The sequence below is a fragment of the Emys orbicularis genome, chromosome 8 (genome assembly GCF_028017835.1).
Source record: "Emys orbicularis isolate rEmyOrb1 chromosome 8, rEmyOrb1.hap1, whole genome shotgun sequence".
Taxonomy (NCBI): domain Eukaryota; kingdom Metazoa; phylum Chordata; order Testudines; family Emydidae; genus Emys; species Emys orbicularis.
The window spans coordinates 36,919,150-36,943,509 of NC_088690.1; positions in this window are offsets into that span (position 1 = coordinate 36,919,150).

Sequence of the window (24,360 nt, forward strand, 5' to 3'; positions counted from 1 at the left end):
TACCACAGCCAATTAATGCATCTTGTGTTGTGTCTTATTGCCTGTCTGGGGAAGATGAAATGCTAGTAGGCACCATGCTCTGTTTAAAGTCAATTAAAGGCCATTAGACCACTAGAAAGTGATAGTCGTTCCGGTGAAGGCTTCCTGAGATTCCCTGGGAACCTGCAGAGTGAACAAGAATTTTGGTACATTGTTCCCTGAACTTCAATCCCAAAGAACTTGTTGAATCTTGGGTGTGGGATGGAGGGAATGGAATGTTTTCAGTAGGCGCGAGGATAGTGGAATCCCATGTAGAACTGAATGGAATTCCTTAGTTTTCTGTTTTCTTTTCCATATTTAACAACATGCAAATATCTGCTTAAAAACATGCACACACTTTGATATGGATTGTCACTTTTCTTAAGGGAATGCGTTAACATTATCCTGCACTGCACTCCCTTCAGGCACAGCCCAACATAGTTCTAAATTGACAAGAAATATAATGGTGAAAATGGCTGCAAATTCTATAGGGCTCAATCTTGCGAGGTGCTGAGCACGCTGGCCCCAAGCTATGATTCAGGAAGGTACATGAGCACGTGCATAATTTTAAGCACGTCCCATTCAAATAAAGGGGACTACTCATGTGCAGAAAAGTACGTGCATGCTGAAGTGTTTTTCTGGATCATGGCCAGGGTGCTGAACATCTCACAGATTGAGCCCTTAACAAAAGCTGTAAAGAGATAAAAGAAAACTACGGTTACTCCTGGTTACTCAGAACACGAACCAGCTTTTAAAAAGCTGCTTTGGATAATGTAGGCATTTTGTGTACTACAGCAAGACATGAATTATAAAAATGCTAATAATAATGTAATTCAGTCAGGGTACCCTTGAAATTGGACCCCTTACTGAGAGGCTCTGCTGTATAATGATAGTACTCTGCCATATGTTTCACACATTTAACACTTCAGAATGGGAAATTTTATTTAAAACAAACAAACAAATCCCAAAACTACCAGATGTTCCAGTGACCTGAATGTTGACTTTAAAAGAAGACACAACAGGATTTTATGTCAGGGTCAACAGCACAAATTAATCTGTGTTATTCTGCTGTCACATTCTGCCTTATCCTACATATGAACAAGACCTATGACTTTTGCATTGTTAGGGTGCAAGTATTTTTCTCCATGGGGGAGCTTTCAGGGTAGAGGTTTTGAACCCACTGCCACTAACACTCAACTCACCCCGAAGTAATTAGATTCTTGCTTGAGTAATTTGAATGAAAAATGCTGCATTTTTACTGGGGCTGGGGAATGGGAATTAACATCTTTAGTGCACTAGCAGGAGTAGAAAGAAGAGTGGTCTTGATAGCAAAATAGAAGTGTGTTTGGCTATTAATTACATCTCCTGTGCATTTAATGACTTAAACAAACAACCCTCCCCTGTATATTTGTATTCATTATACTTTTACATTTACTTAAACATATTAGTGATCAATGTGACCCAAGTCCTTGTTTACAAACATTTAAAACTATTTCAAGTGATAATTTACTCAAAACAGTCTTTTTTGTCTCATTATAAATCCCTTCTTTTTTTTTTTGCTCCTTGACTTCTGAGTTGCAGCTGCAAAGATGTCAGGATGTCAGTGCCCCCAAAATTGAACCTGTGATTTGTTTTTCATTGATTTATGGGCTTATAGTCAATAAACTTTATAAAGGAAAGTATCAGACTGAGCAATCAATCAAAGATAAGCAGATTCCTGTCTTTTAAAAGCATTTCACCTCTGTAAGACAGAGACTCATTCATCTTTTGCAAGCACTCTTGCAGCTTATAATTGAGAGAGAATTCATTGCTGACTACAGGCAGTTTTACTACAAAACTAGAGTTGCATATGAGCTGAGATTTTTAAAATTCATGACAGTGGTAGCCTTCACTGCCATTTGAAAGTTGCCATATCATTTGCAATCTCAAAAATGCTAGGCTGTCTCTTTGCATATTATTGCCAATTGTTTCTCTCTCTACAGGGTTTTCAAGGCAACACTGCTGTTTTAAACTCTCATAGGTATGGACTGTCATTCTGTAAAATTAATATTTGTCTTCTTTTATCAGTCTACAAAACAAAACATAAAAAAAGACTGTGTTCCCATTTGTTCTTACAGTACCTTCTGAATTTTCTCTACAAATAAGGCAAGTGTTATCATGCATGTTTTGCTGTCAGTAGCACAGATGGTGTGCATATGCAGATTGGTGATTTTCTAATCCATATAGTGGCACTTGGGAATATATGTAAGTATTGTAATAATGCATTAGTCAGGAGTGATGTTGTAACACACTGAGATCATACACATAAATCTAAGACACCATGTCTAGACACTCCAGGGAAGATGGCATGCCATGGGTTAGAGCAGGCATTAAGGGAGTGCAATATTTCAAATATGATGGGAATATAATGCAATTTGCAGACTTTAATAAAACCATTGGGGAATTAATTTCAGTAAGGGAACATTCTCTCCAAAAACATTCATATTCTTAGTTTGCTTCACGGATAATCAGAATGAGAAACTCTTTACCTGTTATCTCAGGCATAAACACAGTATGATATCTGTGAATTGTGCTAGATCTTTAATGTGCCGAATATGAAAATAATCCCTTTATAGGTAATGCTTTTGCAGTATAAAACTGCATTATGCAAACAACGCACAGACAGCATAAACCTTGGGGATTCAGAATTTGAAGAGTTTACAAATTAATCTCGTAAGTGTTGGTTTGCGCATGCTCAGAGAGTGCACTCAGCTATAAAACCTGACCAGCTGAACCTGGAAAGTTTTAATTAGTAGCTTTTTGATGATAAAGTATTAAATTAAGATGTGGTATTTATACTTGTTTTGCATATATGTCCCATTTCTGCTGAAAAATTATAGTTTTAACTCCCTTTGCTACCTTGGCTGACTTTCGCTATTTTGCTGCCTGTATCGCTCTTGGCATATAATTTTAATCAACCAACCTCTGTTTAAATTTCTGCCAGTTGATAGCTACTCACAAGCAAGTAACTTGCAGTACCATTCCAGCAATGCTGTGATAAAAATGTTAATTTAAACCTGGTCAAGGATGACAATCATAAGTATTTTCAAGCAGCGAACTCAAATGGAATACATAACATGATAAAAAGAGTTTGGTATTGGCCAGTGAAATACATGTTGGAATTTAAGAGATTCTTATAACAGTAGTCCTATCAGTTAGATCCCCACTTAAAAGTTGTCTTCAGTAATAGCTCCATCAACACAGCTATGCCATGTCACTGGGAAGTCTAACATAGAGCCTTTAACACACCTGAAGATTTTAAATTAAAATTAACACACACCTGGTCACAATCAGGGCCGGCTCCAGGCACCAGCTTAACAAGCAGGTGCTTGGGGCGGCCAAGGGAGAGGGGCGGCACGTGCGGCAATTCGGGGGCGGTAGGCCCCTCACTCCCTCTAGGAGTGAAGGACCTGCCGCCGAACTGCCGCCGCCGATCGCGTCTTTTTTTTTTTTTTTCCCCCAATTGCCGCCGCCGGTCGCGATTGCGATCGCGGCTTTTTTTTTTTTTTTTTGCTTGCGGCGGCAGAAATGCTGGAGCCGGCCCTGGTCACAATACCCAGTGAAAGTTTGTGTGCCCCACCCCCGATACCACCACATGGTTCTAGTTTCTGGGGAGACTCTACTAGGCCTTGTTAGGTGTAGCTCATTAAGTGTTTCTTACAAGTATCTTAAGTGAAGGATACATTCACACATCAGTCTGAATTATGTTTTTACTCAACCCATAACAAGATTTCACTCAGCTCATACAGTACCAGTGAACTAGAGAGAAAATACTTTGGAACCTGTGGCCATGTCTACACATACAGCGTGGCAGCAGCGCGGGTGTACCGATACAGCTGTGCCACTAGTGTGTGTGGTGAAGACGCTTTATGCTGATGGGAGAGAGCTCTCCTGTCGGTATACAAAAAACCACCCCCCAATGAGCAGCATAAACTATGTCCACTGGAGAAGTTTTGCCGACATCGGTGGTAGTATAGACATAGCCTAAGTCTGAAACATTAGAGGCTTAATGATAAATCTTAGGTTTTTAATGTATATTTGTGTGACATTACCCAGAATACAATGAATAACTGTGTCCCCTCAGTTCTCCAACCTGGGGTGCCTTTTACACTGCTTTGCTGTAAGAGCTACCATTCCTGGTCTGCTCACACACACCCTCCAGCATGTAAGTTACTCCCAGTTATGTATGAATGCTATAGCCAGCCACTCCTGAATTATGCTACAGAGAAACACCAGCAAATTCCCAGTCCCAGACTTTCCCCAGAAATGTATTTCTTGTACTGTCCAGCTCTTTCCTGGACAATACAAGCTCAGATAAAGTCCCTCATTTATTAATAGAAAACGATATGCACAAATCCTGTTCTCCCAAATGGAGTTTCCTAAACACTTCAGTCCAAGTGGTTAGATAAAACAGTAAAACAAATTTATTTACTACAAAAGGATAGATTTTAAGTGATTGCCAGTAATAAGGCATAAAAGTCAGAAATCGTTACAAGAAAATAAAAGTAAAATGCAACTAATGCCTAACTTAACAAGCTAAGCAAATTCAAAGCAAAGGTCTCTCACACCACATATCTCAGCAGTCTTATTGGCTGAATGTCTTTCAGTCAGGATCCCTCCCCCAGTCCAATGCTGCTTCCTTGGTTCTTCAAGGGTAGTTGATGCTGTAGCTAGAGAGAGAAATTGAGGCAACTGCTTTCCTCTCTTATAGCTCTTTCTCTTCCTTGAGAATCATCTCTAGCTGAGGTTCAGGAGACAGAAAGTTTGTGTAGAGAGGAACACCCCGCTGTTTCTTTGTCAAGATGTAGATTTTTGCCCACACCCTCTTTCCTGCCATAGAATAGCTACTTAACCTGGTGATGATCCATTTGATTTTATTGGCACCTGGACGAGGCGTCAGCTAGCCTTTTGTCTCTGGGGAAGTGGTTTGTGACTGCTCTCCAGACTTGGAACGTGTCCTAATAATATCTTACAGTAAAATCTTATAACTTTACATACAATATTGCCACACGTATTTTACCAGGAGAATAATGATCAGCAAATTATGAGTTTTCAAATGATACCCCCACATGGCATACTTTGTACAAAATTTATCATAGTCTTGTAAAAGGGGTGAACATAGAGGTATAGACTGTCACAACTTGTTTCACTGGAGGGATATCACTGGCAGGAGAGGGGTGGTGCTGGGAACCCAGAATTGCAGTAGAGCCACAGGGCCTCCACATGGATAGCCATGGCTTCTTGTTAATCTCCTGGGATCTTCAAGGATTCTGGGTGGTCCCCATGGCTTTTTCATTGGTGAACCTATTCCCCCCATCTCCCCCAAATAATAATGCAGGAGAACCGCCATGAGGGGATCCTCATGGATATTTCCTTGCTCTAAGCTCTCCTGTGGCCTTTACTATGGGAGGGGCAATTTGGCTCTTTATTATTATATTTACCCTCTTTTTGTCTCTTCCTTCCATCCATCTGATTCTATCTATGCTTCTTCTTTGTTACATATTCATTTCTGTGGCTCTCATTATCACACTATCTGTGGCTTCAATAGCATGTTACTGATCACTCTTTAAACGTACTTTTTGCTGTCAAGGCCAGAAATTTATTTTTATCTCAAAAGGTCCTTTTCCTTCTATTTTGCCTTACATTGGCACTGGACATTTGCTAAAATTCTGTTCTGCCTGTGCTGAAATTTTTATTCCACATATTTTGAATATTGCCTTTCTCTCTTTTGTGGTCTTCCTAAGTCCTTACTTTCGAAACTTAAGACTCCAGATGGTCTGAAATTTAATCTGCAGTATTTAAAAAGAATATGTTAACTTGTTAGGTTTGGAATGTAATGCTAATACCAGTTCTAGTAAATGAACTGCACCACTGCTTGAATTCCATTAAATGTGACATTTATGCCAAATGGTAATGATCATAAGAACCAAATCCTGAACCCAGGTTCTACCATGAATAGCATGCCCAGGCTCTGGGCACATATAGGGTCAGGGAGAGGAATTATCTTCTCCATGGAGGCTACTGCAGTCTAATGTTTAGTAGCGCCTACCTATCAGATAGACCTCTGCAAGGGGAGGATGGGAGAATCCCTAAAGCAGTAGATCCTGTAGTCTGCCCAGGCCTCCCACACACTCCACACTTCTTCACAGAGAGATTGAACAAAGCTTGGCTCTATGCCACTCAGATGTATTCTTTCTCTGCATCACTTCCCTCTGAATCCAGCCTCTTTGTCTTGAGCAGTAGAATTCCACTAGTTCCACTGTCGGGGGCTCTCCATGGAGGAACTAACATGGAGTGGTGGCTGGATTTGCCCCCTCTCTTTGATGTTTATGTATCTAAATATGTTTTGGATCAGAGGCATTGTATGGGCCCAATTTTCCTCTCATGGTGTAAATCAGGAGTATCTCCATACCAGCCAATGGCATTTCACCAGTGTAAATCTGGTGTAGGTGAGACTAGACTGAAGCTCATAATAAATCAGTGCAATGTAATGTAAATGTACAAAGGAGTTGGAAGGTATTGCCACTGTGCCCATTATCTCCTGCCCTTTGGTTCCCACTGTCATTGTGCAGTTATCCCCAGAGGGGAATACAGCCTTCATAGTCTTCTCTGAGGCAGTAATTCAGGTTTTTCCATGCCCTATGTGATACTGCACTCCATATTCTTCATAGAGATATTATTATGATATGATTATGACATAGTTATGATTTGTTTTATGCAAGATAAGTCATGTGAAATGTCATTGGAAAAGTTATGATTTGCTGAATATGATTATCCTATTTGTATGAATGTATCATTTTTGTATCTGAAGTTATAAATATTGACTGTATCTGTATCTCACATGTAGTTACACCTGGGTAACGCCCAGTAGGCAAAAGGTTCTCAGTCTAGATGGCTGGCTGGGAAGGGCCCATTCAAGTTAATGAGCCATTAGAGACAACAAGGCCTTATGAGAAGCTTATCTCCAACCTGGGGAGCCTTCCTGAGGACGCTACAGACAGCCTCCGAGTAATGGTGGCTGTGACACTACAGGGACATGTGACCAGGTCACCTGGTGCTGGACTCCATCTTGGGATGTCAGTATTTTTCCACTGAGTGGTGTGGGAACCAAGCTTTGAAACAAAGGGTTCCTGCCATATGCAAAATCTATATAAGGCAGGGGAGTGGCATCATTGTGGTTCTTCACTGACTCCCCCACCCAAGAAGACTCCTAGAATCACCTGAGGAACAAAGACTGAACCGGGGGTAGTGCTAAACCCAGGCTAAAGGGATTTTTACCCTGTGAATGGAACACCTGGGGATTCCAAGGTGTAAGCAAGTGCAGTTTTCCCATTAAGAATCTGCAGCCTGTTTGTATCATCACTTAAGGTGAGAATCTGCTATTCATAGTTGATCTATGTATTGTATTAAGCTTAGTTTGCATTTTTTGTTAATTTGATAGGTAATCTGCTTTGATCTGTTTGCTATCCCTTATAATCACTTAAAATCTACATCTGTGTGGAATTGCAGCTGGATGTGTCCCTACCTGTATGTGTGCTGGTGAAAGTGCAGGCAGGAGTCTGGAGAGAGCTTGGCAGCTTGTCACAGCAGTACAGTGTAAAAGGGAGCTCAGGCTGGCAGGTCAGGGGGGCTCAGTGATACCCCAGTTTCAGGTGGCACCCTGGGGGGGAACCTATCACACCCTAATCATGAGGAATGCAGAAAAGCTAAATGAATTACCATTGTCCTCCTGCAGACATCTTCCTGTAGACCAAGAAAGCCACAAAGTAGTCACCTTAACCTTGCACTTGGTCTCTTGCCTGATTAGATGAATTGCAGTTTTATTGTTGCTCCCAAACCTAGAGCTCTTACATGATGGCAGTACTATGTACCTGAGGTCACCAATGCTTTACACATTTTGTCAATATTGCTTTTTCTATTTTTAAAAAGCTAGAAATGTTAGTCCTGCTATCACATCCTATGAATAATATTGATTCTGTACAGGCTGAAAAACTATTTAATTCCACATCAGCTCACCTTGTTAATCAAATACACTACTTAGGAAACTCAGGGCATGATTCTCTACTTCATTATACCACTTTTATATTGTGTAAATGTAAAACTGATGCAACTAGTCAGGAATCAGATCTTCTGAGTATAAATGACATCTAACTTCCTACTTTAAAATAATTTTCAAATGTCTGGATTAAATTGACAAATACATAAAATATAAGTTAAAGCTGAATCTAAGTCCTCATCTTATCTCAGATATTGCAGATAATATGGGACAATATACCAGAAATATGAATATGGAATACTACAGAAGCCTTAAATAATGCCATGTGAGTTGCAGTGTCTGAAAATAGAAAGTTAACAATGGATTTTCTGCCAAAGCTCTGAATAAACTGGCATTTTTCAATTTAAGTCTCAATGATTAGCTGCTTACTTCTGGTTTTCTCCTTTGGATAATTTTATTTTATTTTCATAAATGATTTTTTTAAAATAATTGTTTATCAGATAAATGTGTTCTAGATGAAGCTGTTCATAGACATTTGCCTATTGATGGACTGAAATGGCTTCAAGCAGATGTGGTTATTTCATAACGGCATGGTTTTTCCATTTGTTTTTTAAACATCCTTCCTGCACCGATGTTGGCACACAGGGCATAAAATAGTCTCTTCCATTCCTCTCTGTCATTTACTGCTGCTTCCATTTGGATAACTTTTAAAACCATATAATTTACTCACTAGATTTCAATGGTTTCTAAGCTGTTACCTAAATTTGTGTTAACATATTGAACTTTAAGTTTTAATACACATTTTCCTGGACTTTCTTTTGTAATCAATAAGAAGTACAAAGATCGTGGTACAATGATGTGTTCTGAAATGAACAAATAATATTATAGATTAAGATGACAAAATTAAAAAGCCAAAAGTCAGTGTTCCATCCTTTACTTGCGCCGTTGTGTTCAAGTGACATTATACTACATATCTATGAGTAGCCCAATTCTCAAAAGTTAGTGCCAAAACCAAAATCCTGTGTTTTCCGATGAGGCAATATTTTGAATGCATTCCACAATATCCAGTCCCATATTTAGAACCTGAAATCAGCCTTTGGCTCATACCGTAAATTCTTATTTTATGTGCTTAGGTGTCAGTTTGAGTATCCAAAATTGAGATTTGGGAATCCTATTATAACAAATCTGTTTGAAATTTTAGGCCATGTGTAAAATGTCTGAAATTAGATCTTGTATGGTCTAGTATGCAATTGATTCATTTTATTTATATATGCAGATGCAACAATGAAAATTGAGGGTGTTGCTTTTTAAGTCTGGGGTATATTACATAAATAATAATGAGAATGCAACTGTTATCCTCAATATTGAATTTCCAAGCTTTTGTAGGTTCGTGTAACATTGCTTACATGTAACTTTAAAAAAAAAGTTATTGTTAATTACCTTCACATTTTAACAAGTCAAAATATCACATTACTCAATTATATTTTATGTAGGGAGGAAACACTGAATAACAGTTATAGGAAGGTAAGCCTGTGGATTCTTAAGGAAATTATGAGGAAAAGCTAAGCATCTCTCATTTCTAATTATGAAAATTAGATTTTGCTAGTATTTTTCCTTCAAAATCTGTTTAATCTCATGGCTGTTAAGCTATGTATATGAAAGAAAAGCAAGCATATTTTGTATAGAACCTAGACAGAAAGTACACACTTTTGCTTTTCAAGGGAATGCCCATAAGAATTTGTGGTAGGCGTCTAAATGTGGAGGTAAGTAATAAGCAGGTATTGACTTCTGTTGAGATCAATATTGAGATTTGTTGACCTAAAGAGGTTAAAATTGACTGAAGAGTAGGGCAGTAAATCTTGTAATTGACCAAAAAGCAGAAGTCAATATATGTATTATTATAAACATTTTTCTTTTGGTGGAGATAATAGGGGTGGAATGGTTTTAAGATTTTAAATTTATATGGCCATGATAAGTGTATTGTTTGTTATTTAGCCAATTGATATAGAATTCCTGGCTTTTTTAAAATTATAGCCGCACCAGTCATGTTGCAGAATTAAAGTTCATATCAGCTGTCTAATCATAAACCCTTATTTTCATTGTTGTATAACTCAGCAATAAAATATTTTCATCAGATTGAAATTTGACATATAAGATCTCTGTGTAGGAGCCATTTTTATCTGAGAAGGGTGAAAGAAGGAATTTGGGGATGGATGGGGAAAAACTTTGAGTTTAAAAGACTAAAGAAAAACTGTATTTTTAAGATACTCTTTGATGCTCATATAATTCAAAATTGCATTTGTTTTGTTAAACTTTTGAAAACTACTTTCACTCTATGTCTATCTTTGTTTCTGTACAAAGCAAGGAATTACTTGATTTAATAAAATGTTGGTAATGCAAAAGTATATGTTTAGTTCTTCCAAACATTACTAACATTAAGTTGGGTTTGGTTTGCTTCCATTCTAAACATATTTTGTTCTGCATGCTGTATTTTTTTGTGTGTGCTTTCACTTGACTATCCATCCATATTTTAGATCACCCATTAAATTTAAACTCTGCCTGCTCACATTCTAGTCAATGCATTAGAATTTAGTCCAGTGGCTGAAGTATCATTCATGGAGTATGCTTTTAAAAACTGAATAAGAAAACTGAAATCTAACACCCTGAAAAACATTAAAAAAATTAAAAGAATGTCACCATTATGATTTATAACTATAAAAGCCACAATTATTATAGAATATGAGCAATATCTAACACAACATGATACCTCATTAAGCAGCTTTCTAATGCACCTGTTGTGCCTCATTGTTGGAGAACACTCTGTGTGACCCATTTCCCACTGTAACTATATATTTCTTCGTTTTTTCAGTGCTTTTCATTTTTTGGCTAGTGAGTTACATTTACATCTACTTGTGTCTTTGCTACCAACACCCATGCTCCAACTTAACTTTAAAATTTTTACTGCAAACTCCTTTCCTCCATTTTCCCTGATTCCTTTATCAGTCCCCTCTGGTCTATCCAATATGCTCTTACCAAATTCATCTTCCTTATCCATCATTCAAACTATGTCACCTGCATCTGAAGGCCTCATCCAAAGCCCATTGCAGTCAGGGGAAAGACTCTCTGACTTCAGTGGACTTTGGATCAAGTCCTGACACCCTCCCTTGCTTAATATATCACATTGAAGCTGTTTGTACTCTCATTTCAGGCCCTGCACAACTCTTCCCCTGCCTACATGTTTGATCTCATCCTGTCTCCTGTCATGTTTCTCCCCACCCACTTTGCTTCTCCAGTAAGAATGACACCAACCACAGTCCTACATCAAATTAATTTGCAGTTTCCTTTTTCATTCTTCTAGTGAGGGATAGACCTGAATTTGGAAATAGTTTTGGTGCCCCCAAGATACATTTTTTGAAGAATTAACTATTCACCAAAAGAAAATTGCCCAGCACTACATAGGGGCCAAGCAGGGTTTAACTGGCAGTTCTGATCATTTATGTGTTTGTTGCTGAGGTATGGTACAGGACTGATTGAGAATACAAGAAATAATTCACTTTACACTCCTGAGAAACATCAGCACCACTTATGCCTACATAATACCCAAAAGAGCTTTTTTATTGATTCAAATAATGTATCACTTATACATTATATGGAAAGACAGGCAGGGATGTATTTCACATTAAATGATTAAATATCCTGGTTTGGCCAGGAAAGCCTGACACTGAATGATGTAACTTGGAATCCAAATATAGACAGCCAAATAACTGCAGTGTTCTAACCTGTCCTATCCTTGTCAGCCAGTCTAGGAGCCTCTCAGAAGCTGTTTAAATATTCAGAGGCAGAATACTCTGAAATTGCTTTGTTGAAGCACACCCCACTCTGGGAAAATGCTGAATTTTCAGAAACCACAGCACATAGTGATATTGCTGCTCACCTTGCCACAGTTCCCTTCCTTTGTCTTTGCTAATTCTTAGCTCAGTTTTAAATATTCTAATAACTTTTGATGTTCAAAATCTTCCAGGGTCACAAAATAGCCACATAATCTCTAGTCTAATGAAGCTTCATGTGTGTCTTCTGTAAAGACAATTTCCAGCCTTCCACTTTGCCATGCACATACTATTAAATAACATATATTTAACTACATTTGTTGCAATATGTTTTATTGGTTGGCACCAAGGTGATGTTGGGGCTGGGAGCATCTTAAATATATAGTCATGATGTGGAAGTAATGTGTCTGATCCTGCTCCTATTAAGTGAATAATAAAATTCCTATTGACTTCAATGGGCGCAGGCCCATGGATACTGAGTGACTGTTAAAAACTGTAAGTTATAATTCTCAGATCCTATGTCTAACTCACATGTGATTGTTACAGAAAATCAGCTGCAGTTAGTTTTATGAACTGCCTAAATGACTCCGTTGCCTGTGATGGTCTCCATGTACAAATGTATTCTCAACAAGTGAGCTGTAAAATTAACTTTGTCAAGTAAACAAGGAAATGCTACCTTCAACAAGGTGCTTTTCTTCAAAACCAGACTGGCGCTCTGTCTCCTGCCGACTGGGACATACCTCAATGACTTGGATGTAGTATTTAAGTAAAGTATTTGCAGATAATATATATTGGCTTATCTGAGCTGCTAAAAATTGGATTGAATGTTCCATCTGAAAATAATACATGGTTTCCAGTTGGAAATTAGTAAATCTGTGACTTCTCCAGGAGTGCAGCATGTTACCTTGTCTGATCAGGATGAGTCATTTGGGCTTGCAAATGGGATATTACATGGACACAATGTCATATAATGCCACGTAGACATATTAAACATGCCTTTAAAAATGTGCTGCAGTGGTCTGTGCTGTGTTCTAGTGTTAGTGTCCATAATGTTCTTGAACCAGCAAATCTCATAATCAGCCAGCCAATCATAATGCTACTCTTTACTTGTTTTTGATATCAAAGATTTTTCTACTGCTGCAGAATCACTATGCTTGAGTTAGGGATATAAATAACTGATAATAATAGTCTCTTCCTTGTTTATTTCTTGCATCAGAAAGTGTTTGACCATAGAACAGTGTTGAGCAAGGGAAAACCAAAGTGCTTAACTAACTTACAGTTACAAAAGGGTGTGTGGATAGTGAGTTGTGAATATGGAAATATTTCCAGCTTCATTAAGCTTGTAAGCCTAAAGCAAGCTTTATTAAAGTCATTGGAGGATGTTGCATAAGAATGGCCATACTGGGTTAGACCAAAGGTCCATTTAGCCCAGTATCCTGTCTTCCAACAGTGGCCAATGCCAGGTGCCCCAGAGGGAATGAACAGAACAGGTAACCATCAAGTGATCTATCCCCGGTTGCCCATTCCCAGCTTCTGGCAAACAGAGGTTATGGACACCATCCCTGCCCATCCTGGCTAATAGCCATTGATGGACCTATCCTCCATGAATTTATCTAGTTCTTTTTTGAACCCTATTCTAGTCTTGGCCTTCACAACATCCTTTGGGAAAGAGAGTTCCACAGATTGACTGTGGAACTCTGTTGTGTGAAGAAATACTTACTTCCTTTTGTTTGTTTTAAACCTGCTGCCTATTAATTTCATTTGGTGATCCTTAGTTTTTGTGTTATGAGAAGTAGTAAATAATACTTCCTTATTTACTTTCGCCACACCAGTCATGATTTTATAGACCTCTATCATATCCCCCCATAGCTGTCTCTTTTCCAAGATGAAAAGTCCCAGTCTTTTTAATCTCTCCTCATAAAGAAGCTGTTCTATACCCCTAATCATTTTTGTTGCCCTTTTCTGAAGCTTTTCCAATTCCAATATATCTTTTTTGAGACCACATCTGTACGCAGTATTCAAGATGTGGGCATACCATGGATTTATATAGAGGCAATGTGATATTTTCTATCTTATTATCTAACCCTTTCTTAATGATTCACAACATTCTGTTCACTTTTTTGACTGCTGCTGCACATTGAGTGGATGTTTTCAGAGAACTATTCACAATGCGTGGTAAAAGTTAATTTAGGCCTCATCATTTTATCTGCATAGTTGGTATTATGTTTTCCAATGTGCATTACTTTGTATTCATCAATATTGAATTTCATCTGCCATTTTGTTGCCCAGTCACCCAGTTTTGTGAGATCCCTTTGTAGCTCTTTGCAGTCTAATTTGGATTTAACTATCTTGAGTAGTTTTGTATCATCTGCACATTTTGCCACCTCACTGTTTATCCCTTTTTCCAGATCATTTATGCTGAAGAGAGAAGAATTAGAAGATCACCAATGAAAACTGATTCTAGCTGTTCTATAAGCTTCATGGGGAAAGCTGTGCTTTTGGGGGCCGGGGGGGAGGGGTTTCTAAAGCACAGTGCACATCTCTGGCACTATATACAATAATACATAATCATGAGAATATTGTTTTGAACTTTCTCTCTGACTGCAGCCCAGCCTACCTTTTAAGAAAGTAGGTAGCATGTAACCTGCCATACGCCTGGTTTACTGATGGCACACATTCATCAGTGCCTTGATAATATGCGCATGTTTGATTCTGTACGTGTTACAATAGACATGTAGTTTATGGTTATCACTCGAAGTTATATGCAGGGAGAAAGAGACTCACTAGCAATCCTCCCATAAAAGAAGTTCAGTGCTCAGGACAGATCATCATCTTTCTTTTCCTCCCACTCCTGCAGTCTCTGTTATACACAATAGTACTGTTTAGGGTCCTAGCTCTCTGCTGCTTTTTGCTCAAATATATTTAAAAGAGGATTTAAAATGGCTATTTTTTGTTACTTAATCCCTGCTCCCCTCGCCCCACAAGCTGATGAGCTTGCTGGTTCACTAGAATTAGCAACGAAGTTAACATTTTTGCAGCTCTAGATATGGTTTGTCCCTTTGAGATATGACTGATTGTTCAATTCAGACATTTGAAATTCAAGTGAAGTTGCAAGTGGAAACTGGTGGCTCATTACATTACGAGTCCGGGCAAATAGAAAGGTGCAGAAAGTGCCTACATATAATAATTAGAAGATATTGACCTTTGCTGAGGTCAAGATCACAGTTTATTAACTGAAGAGGTAAATATTGACTGAAACTTTGGATAGCTCCCCCCTCCCTCCTTTTTTCTTTTTTTACAGCCCAGAGAAGGTTGTAGAGAACTTGCTGAATGACTCAGTTGCCATGTAGTGAGTTAGAGACTCACTTTTGTGTTTTGCCTGCACCTTTTGCTCGTTTTGAGTTATGGCTCTTCTGAGGGCAAAGAGATTTACAGTGTATTTTAGAGAGATATTTAAAATAATGCTAATTATTGGGGATTTCATTGATTCTGCTATTTGGAAACCACAAGCCTTTTACTGAAAGTTTTTTCTGATCCTAAGGGCTTTTACAGTCTATTCCAACCTCAAACTGACTGTACACAGTTCTTTACTTTCCCTCACACTCTCTCTGACATCTAAGAATCCATTTTGTACAATCTAAGGACACCATGGTATTTTAACAGCTCTCAGAAGGATTTCCTTAGAAGTGGTGACTCCTTGTGCCACTGACACCCTTTTCACTCTTGAGAAAGGGCTTTTTTAGTTGAATTATTCACCAGCCTCCATCCTCAGAGAGCTCTATTTGGCTAGAATTGACATCTCAACACTATACTGCTGTTCTGCCTCGAAAAACTAGGATTTGTCAGATTTTACTCCACCCAACAGCTGTTTCATCCTGCTGATGGGCTGTGACATACTCTGCAACATCCAGTGGTAGTAAATGTGCAGGTACACAATCAAACAGACTCCTTTTGTACTTTAGCTTTTCTACTCTTTTAACAAACCCTCTTACGGTTGGGGTTAAACTTAAATATCTATTGAAACATATATTTCATAACACAGACAAAAAAACCTTCCACCAGAGAAAGTATGTACTTTTGCTAAGAAACACGTTTTGGGCTCCTAAGATATTTGTGATCCTATTCTTTACAGCCTGCCTGATAACTCTAAATTACAATTAATGCCCATTCCAGGTATTTGGAGATGATTTTGAATGAGTTGTATGTAAAAACGTATCGCTGCAGCTTTTGCACTTAATTTTTTTAAAGATTTGTTTATCCTTATTTGCTGTCGTTATTGATATTTTTATGGAACAATGATAATGTGCTCAGTGCTTTACAGACAGACAAGAAGAAATGATCCTTGCTCCAGAGAACTTGAAATTTCCAGTAATTTAGAAACTTGGTTCAGACACAAATGACGCACTGCATACTGAGCACCTTCCCTAAGCAACCAGACCAAGGTAACTTCAAACATTTTAAATTGTTAAATTAACCTGGATTCACAACCTCCTCTCCAGCATAATTAGAGATTAGTCAGACTTGGGTGTAGATCCAGCAGCACTCTCTGCTGTGGGCTTCAGTGCCATTTCTCGTATTTAATTTCTCTGGGCCAGATCAGGCCCTTCTGACACATGCACATGTCTCCCCTGTTCTACTTGGAAGGAGGGGCCTGTCATCCACTTCTGTAGCACATCCCTCCTTCGGCACCCTGTGCAAAAACCGGTGTAAAGTTAGCACAATCACAGACTATAATAACTTTGCCCAGAAGCCCCCTCCTTTGGGTTCTGGAGGCAGCCTGCCATCAGAGGAGCCACAGGGGGCCCAGAGCTGCTGTGGAAATACAAGGTCCCTGCATGTATGGCCCTGTGCTACCACCGTCACTGAGCACATGTCGGGTTTGTGGCTGGACTCCTGCTTTCTTCCACATAGGGGTATGATCAGGCACTCTGTTTTAACCTTTATTTTCCCTTTCATGCTAGTCTTTCCCCCCTCTGCTGACTCTGGCATGTGGGGCTCAGGATAAGAAGCTGTTTAATTGCAGTGTATAAGTCTAGGCGTGGGCTGGAGTCTGAGCTGGAACGTTTACATTGAAACAGCCCTGGAGCCCAAGCCCTATGAGCCCAAGTCAGCTGGCATGGGCTAGCCGTGGGTGTCTAATTGCAGTGTAGATAAATCATATGTCTTCGTGTGAGTCTAGGGCAGTTCAGTGTTTTCCCCTCTCCTTTTCTTCTTCTTCTTCTCTCATTTCCTTAGATGATGGACTCTAATTTCTTTTGTTGTGTTGTTGCGGTTAGGCAATTGGTTTGTTAGTTTCTCAATATACCCTCGTTAATTTCCCACCCCTCCCCCCTGTTAAAGACCTCGTTTCCAGTGGGCAGTGCTGGAGTGCAGTGGGGTCCTATGTATTTTGAAACATTACAAAGTAACTGAAGCTTTCAACATGCCAACATTACTTAGCGAGAATCAGAAATACTCTTCTAAAGCAATTATTGGATCATGCTGGAAAATCCACCTATGAATAGAGTTACATTTAGAGAGTGAAGTCATTCAAATAATCTATATGTTCCAGGGGGACATAAGTCTTTAGTGCAGATGTATGTTATAACCTTGCTGTGCTTTGAAAACCCCAAAACATAATAACTTAAACTGATTATGGAATTAAGGTTTTCCTGTCTACAAAATGTTTTAATTATTTTGCAGAACTGGAGCATTCATACCAGCAGAGCTACAATTTAGGTAAAGAGAGATTACGTTTCATACTGAATATTTAAGAGGGATTAAATCTGTCTGGCATAGTGCCGGGTATAAGACCTGATCGAAAGACTCCCATTGACTTCAACGGGCTTTGGATGAGGCTCAGAAAACACTTTTTGATTTGGGATTACAGCAAGGTAAATGTGCTAAAGGAAATGAGTTTGAAGGACTTAACACAGTTCCCAATGGACACAAGAGTCCACATCACAAAAATGTTGTATGGGCCTGATCCAAAGGCCATTGAAGTCAATGGAAGTCTTTGGATCAGGTCATATATGCTTCTCTACATACAAATTGACATAATTTAAAATGATTGGCAGCTTTAGGAGACTGCTTTATATGACTATTTAAAATTGTCCTCTTCCGTGTGTAAAATCTCACCTGTTTTGGGCTCTGGTTCGAATAATAGCATGTAAGAGCTACAACAATTTACCTTCTATTCAGTGCCACCGGACTCCTCCTTGCTTCTATTCAGAATGACACCCCTGCCCATTTAACAAATGCATTTGCAGTATTTATGTTTAAATGGTTCACTTCCCTTTGCTGTCTACCTGTCAGCTGCAGAGTTCTCCCTCCCCGTATCTTCTCTGTGGTCGAAACATTAAACAGTTTTAAACAAGGTTCAGACTTTGTTATACAGAGACTTCAGCTTGCTTACTACAATGGCAAATACATCGTGAAAAATCTTTTAAACATATTTTTAAAGATACAGAAAAGAGAGAAAAATAGATAAAGCATTTGAATGCAAAGTATTAAGTAAGGCTTTCATTTAAACAACAGCCCTCGTTCCTTTTCCTTTCAGCTGTAGAGTATTTGGAAGGGGGGAAAATCATTGTTTACAGTCTCTGATAGTAATAACTGTCCTTTTGGGGGAAAAGAGAAAAAGTTGGGCTGGAGCTATTGTAATTGCTGCTGCTGTTAAAGTCTGATCCCGGTTCCCAGAAGACAAAACAAGACAAACAAACACGAGGGGAGAGAAAAGAATAGCCAAGGAAGAAAATGCAGCTTCTGTCTTCGGTGTTGACTTTCACTTGCAATCTTACTGCTGGAGAGAAACAGGCACAGCACATAGGTTTATCAGCCAGTCTGAGATCTGGCAAAATTGTACCAGCAGTGGGTGGTTTAGGGCTTTTAGTTGCCTTTCTGGTCACAAGCTTTCCAGCAGTGTTTGGCCAGCTGAGCCAGCTTCTTATTAGACAGAAGGTAAAAGGAGAGTTCTAGGAAAGAGAAGCAATAAGGTGGGGAAAGAAAAGGACAATTGTGTGTGTCGGGGGGATGGGGGGAAGACAACAAAGGTTCACATCTCAAGTATTCGGGATTCAGCCAGAGCCAGTGGAGGTGGCAATGTCATTGGGATCCCTCTCTCTGGCCCAGTCTGCTTAACACAGCTCTCAGGATCAGGATGATGCAGGCATAATAGTGTCATGGTGGATCTTGGGGTCCCAGGAGATGGTGGGGTGGCAGCCATGATGGTAAAGCTCACTTCTTCTTCTTCTTGCAGTCAGCAATTGTTGCATTCTCTTGATTCCCCACCCACCTCTTTTCTTTTAAGGACCCCAAAAAGGGAGTAAAGGGAGGAATAGCCCATCCCCTTATTATTCTGTTCACAAGTTAGGTCTAGTTTCTGATACATCAATTTTGGTTTATTGATTTCTGGGCCCACACTTCTCTTGTTTACCTGGCATGCTCTTAACACAGGCCTTGAATTGTATCCATAGGCCTTTTTTGTTTGGACTAATTTGGTCTTCCTATCCCACTTTTGCACCTTTTCCTGTCAACATTTGTTATAAATTATGAATGTTTTTTAACTTCTACTCATTTCTTACAATTAGGGTAAATCTGTAAACCCCCTTATTAAAATATTAAAATTATTTCCCCATTCTGTCTCTTCTTAGTAGAGTCATGGGCAGTGCATGAACTGCCTGAGGCCCTGCCCCTTCCAAGCCCCCCACCAGATGACCCCCCGAGCACAACCACCAGCCCCAGCCCCAGGCTAGAGCCTCCAGCCCCGGAGTGACCCCAGCCGCCCCCTGGAGCACCAGGAGGATAAGTAGCACAGCCCCTGTCCCCCCAGTCCCAGAGCACCAGGAGGGCGTAGCCTGAGCCGGGGCCGCCATCCCCCCCAGGGAGACTGGAGCTGCGCCGAGCAGAAGCAGGAGGGAGGGTCTGGGCGCAGAGCATGGGTGGGGCCACACGTGGCTGTTTGGGGAGGCACAGCCTCACCCAGCCTATGATACCCACCATCCATGAGTAGATTCAATGGACTGTCTTCCTTATGAGAAAAATTCAGTCCCCATCTCCACAGCTGTGAATGTCCCTTTGTAAGTTATGACAGGGTACTGTTAGCAGCTATAAATGGGACCCCTTTTGGGAACCAGTACCTGGTCACTTAGAACCTGCAGGACACTGGCTAGTTAGAGTAGGAAAGAGTTAAATAGTCTGTGTTTGGAAGGTTAGTGGGGATTACTTGCACCTGTAGGAGTCTGATGAGCTAATGAGGTAATTAATACACCAGCTGGATAGCTCAGAGAAGAAAGCAAGCAGTATAAAAGGCTGCATCAGGGAGCAGAAGGGAGGCTGTTCTGTCTGCTGCTATATTTTGTTGTACATGGAACATGAGGCAAGAAATACTAATAAAGACACTTGGTGAAGGTATCTGGTGGGGTGCATGTGCTGCTTAATAATTGGAAGGGCTTACCGGCCAGAGTTTCCAGGGCTGGAGGTAGAAGCCGTCTAGGCAGCTGAACAGATGTGGTTGGTTATTTGTTACATGGAGTTCAGCTGGCTTGGGAACTTGGCTTGAGATATCTATCATACATAATCATTAACAATCCAGTTTTATATGTCACAGCACAAGAGATTTAAATATATTATAATTTATTTGATTATGGAAACTCCATTTAGGTGCATCATCTGATTTTCAGCAAGGTCCTGCACATTTTACCTTAGTTTCCAGCTGGGTTGAATGGTATATAAAGAGATCATGACTCTTGCTATAAATCAGTGGTTCAGTGTGGATTAGAGTCTTGTCTGATGTAAACTGTCACAGTTCTACTGAAGCCAACCGAGTCATGAAAATTTACACCAGCTGAAGATCTGTCCTAAGAGTCTGCAATTCCCCATTTATTTTTACTCCAACCACTAGACTAATCACATAACTTCCTCTAAAATTAGAGATTTATTGAAAGAAGGGAGATATTATTAATGGTCTTCTAACAAATTTTCTCCAACCATTGCTTCAAAAGCAGCCTGGTGTTTTTAAGTAAGCAAAAGTAAAACACACACCTTCATACTTTATCTATACACCACAGACAATTTAGTTTAATTTAAATTTAGATTTTGCCCTCACCAAATAGTGATGTGCCCTGTATTTTTTTTTACTGCCAGATCTTGATTTACTAACTCCATTTTGGGGGTTAAAGAGTGCATGACCTTTCTCCATATTAATATTTAACGCTTACCTTGCACACAAAATCAGATGCTGACACAAATCTCACAGGACTAAGAGGTTTCTAACCTTTCAAAGAAGCAATGCCACATTGAAATATGTATTACTAAATTCAAAACAGAATATGTAACAAATGTCCCACTAGCAGATATGAGAGTCTGCAAATTTCATTCTGTGCAAGCAATTTCACAAAAATCTATTTGTTTAAAAGAGAATTGCAGTACCACGAAGGCCAACACTTGACATCATAGCAAAGGCCAACAGCATAATGTGAGGCACTGCAGGAACAAGAGTAATTTTACCACTCTGTCCTAAGTACAAGAGCCATTTAGTACCCTTTTCAAAGCAATACATAGATTTTGCTCTTTTTAAAAGGTGAGCGTTTACTTATGTTTTTGTAAGAATGCAATTTACAATAATTAAGAAAACAGGTGATTGTTTTTGCAATTGTATCAGCTCAAAGTGTGAATACCTTTCAGTTTTACCAGCTAACACAGTTGATGAAAAAGAGACCAGAGTTATTTAATAGAAAGCCAAGTTGTTGATGATTAACCTGTTGTAGTGTAGTACTAATCTGAATGCATTTATTTAGCACAATTTTAGCATGCATGCAACTTGTCACTGTGAAAAAATACTATTTAAACCAAAATTATCTACTGGGAATCATTTGTAAAGCTCTTACCCCATAAGATTTAAGCACTACACACAAATTAAAAAACATGAATTAAAAAATGGAGTTGGCTAGGTGTGGGGGTGACCACTCAGTTTCACATCGTGTTCTGGGTGTATTCAAACCCCAGGTTGAGCGTGATGTTAGTTTTCCATCATGCTAAAGGTCTAATCTGGGGCTAATTTTTGAGTGTTCCATAGAACTTCCTTAATTTCTGGTTCTTTGAGGACTGCAGTGGCAAACAAATGAATTTTACATAGGCTTGGCAGAATTTTATTTTTATTTTTATCATTTCAACCGATATTGATGTTTATTTTAAAGCAGGAGTAGGCAAACTACGGGCCACATCTGGCCTGACAGACCATTTAATCTGGCCCTCAGCTCCAGCTGGGGAGTGGGGTTGGGGGCTTGCCCCGCTCTGCGCGGCTCTCAGGAAGCAGCTGGCATGACCCCCCCTCCAGTTTCCATGTAGTACGTGGAGGCAAGGCCAGGCGGCTCTGTGCGCTGCCCCATCCACAGGCGCCGCCCCTGCAGGTCCCATTGGCCGCAGTTCCCAGCCAATGTGAGCTGCAGGGGTGGCGCCTGCGGACGGGGCAGCACACAGAGCTGCCTGGCCGCACCTCGGAGGCGGAGGGGGGACATGTTTGCGGTAAGCACTGCCAGGAGCCTGCACATCTGAGCCCCCACCGCGCCCCAATCCCCTGCCACAGCCCTGATCCCCGTCCCATCTTCTGAACCCCTCAATCCCAGCACAGAGCCCCTTCTTGTACCCCAAGCCCTTCATCCCAGCCCCACCACAGAGCCCGCACCCCCAGCCAGAGCCCTTACCCACCCCTGTGCCCCAACCCCCTGCCCCAGCCCTGATCCCCGTCCCACCCTCCAAATCCCTCGGTCCCAGTCTGGAGCCCCCTTATGCACCCCAAACCCCCCAACCCAACCCCCTCCCACACTCTGAACTCCTCATTTCTGGCCCTATCCCAGAGCCCACACACCCAGCCAGAGCCCTCATCCCCTCCTGGACTCCTACCTCCAATTTCGTGAGCATTCATGGCCCGCCATACAATTTCCATACCCAGATGTGGCCCTCAGGCCAAAAAGTTTGCCCACCCCTGTTTTAAAGCTATTTAAATTTTCATGGGCAATGTTATAGGAGGGTCAGACAATAGTGGGGGGGGTCCAAACAGTAATTATGTAATGACAGTAGGTGTTTAGATTAAAAAAAAATAAAGCTTTATAACAGTTAAAACACAAATTGTCATCACATGTCAAAATATACCAAGTAAATATCCTTAAAACAAACTGTAATAAATTCTCAAGGAGCATTTTTCTTACTTTGCCTATCTGTCAATTTTGATTCTTGTAGAGGGAAATATTTTTTGTTTGTGTGCATACAGTGAAATCAATGTTCAATATTTACCGATAGTATAATCCTTCCAAGCCTAGTTTTACAGTATGACCTGAAGATGGCAATGGAATTAATTTTCCTTTTCTCCCTTGCAATGATGTTCCAGAATCTCTGGCCTGCATCTGAATAGGCTCTACCTCTTGTTCTCTTGAATCTGTATCAGAGTTCTGATACAAAGCAGTTTGCATAATGGTCATGGAGGGCAACTGAAACTGAGGGGGCCATTGGCCTATGAGTGCTTTGTATCTCAGTACCAGAACTTGAATTGAATCGGCTAGTGGGCAGGAAGCCAGCATAGACTGCAGAGCATTGCTATGCTATGTTGTCTTGTCCATTCTGCTTATGAGAATAGCATAGAAGTTATAGTTCCTTCATAAATTTCTGGTCTAGGCCAAGGTAGTGGGAGTTGCTGTAGTCTAGCCTTTAGGTCAGAGGTGGGCAAACTTTTTGCCCTGAGGGCCACATCGGGGTATGGAAATTGTATGGTGGGCCATGAATACTCATGAAATTGGGGGTAGGGGTGAGGGCTCGGCTGGGGGTGCAGGCTCTGGGGTGGGGCCAGAAATGAGGAGTTCAGGGTGTGGGAGGGGGCTCTGGGTTGGGGAGCGGGGATGGGGTGAGGGCTCTGGGGTGGAGCTAGGGATGAGAGGTTTGGGATGCAGGAGGGGGCTCCAGGCTGGGACCGAGGGGTTCAGAGGGTGGGAGGGCAATCAGGGCTGAGGCAGGGGGTTGGAGCATGGGGGAGGGGGCTCAGGGATGCAGGCTCTGGGCGCCGCTTACTGCAAACAGCTCCTGGAAGCATGTCCCCCCTCCGGCTCTGAGGTGCAACCAGGCAGCTCTGCTTGCTGCCCCAGCCGCAGGTGCCACCCCTGCAGCTCCCATTGGCCGAAAACCACGGCCAATGGGAGCTGCGGGGGCGGTGCCTGAAGACGGGGCAGCGCGCAGAGCCACCTGGCCACACCTCTGCGTAATACGTAGGAGCCAGAGGGGGGTCATGTCGGCTGCTTCCTGGGAGCCATGTGGAGTGGGGTAAGCCCCCGACCCCGCTCCCCGGCTGGAGCTGAGGGCAGGATTAAATGGTCTATCGGGCCGGATGTGGCCCGTGGGCTGTAGTTTGCCCACCCCTGCTTTAGGTGCTGATTGCATGAACTACTGTTGCCAAGTCATTGTTTGACGAAAGAAACAGATAGAATATTCTTGCAAGGTGGAAGGGGTGAGGTG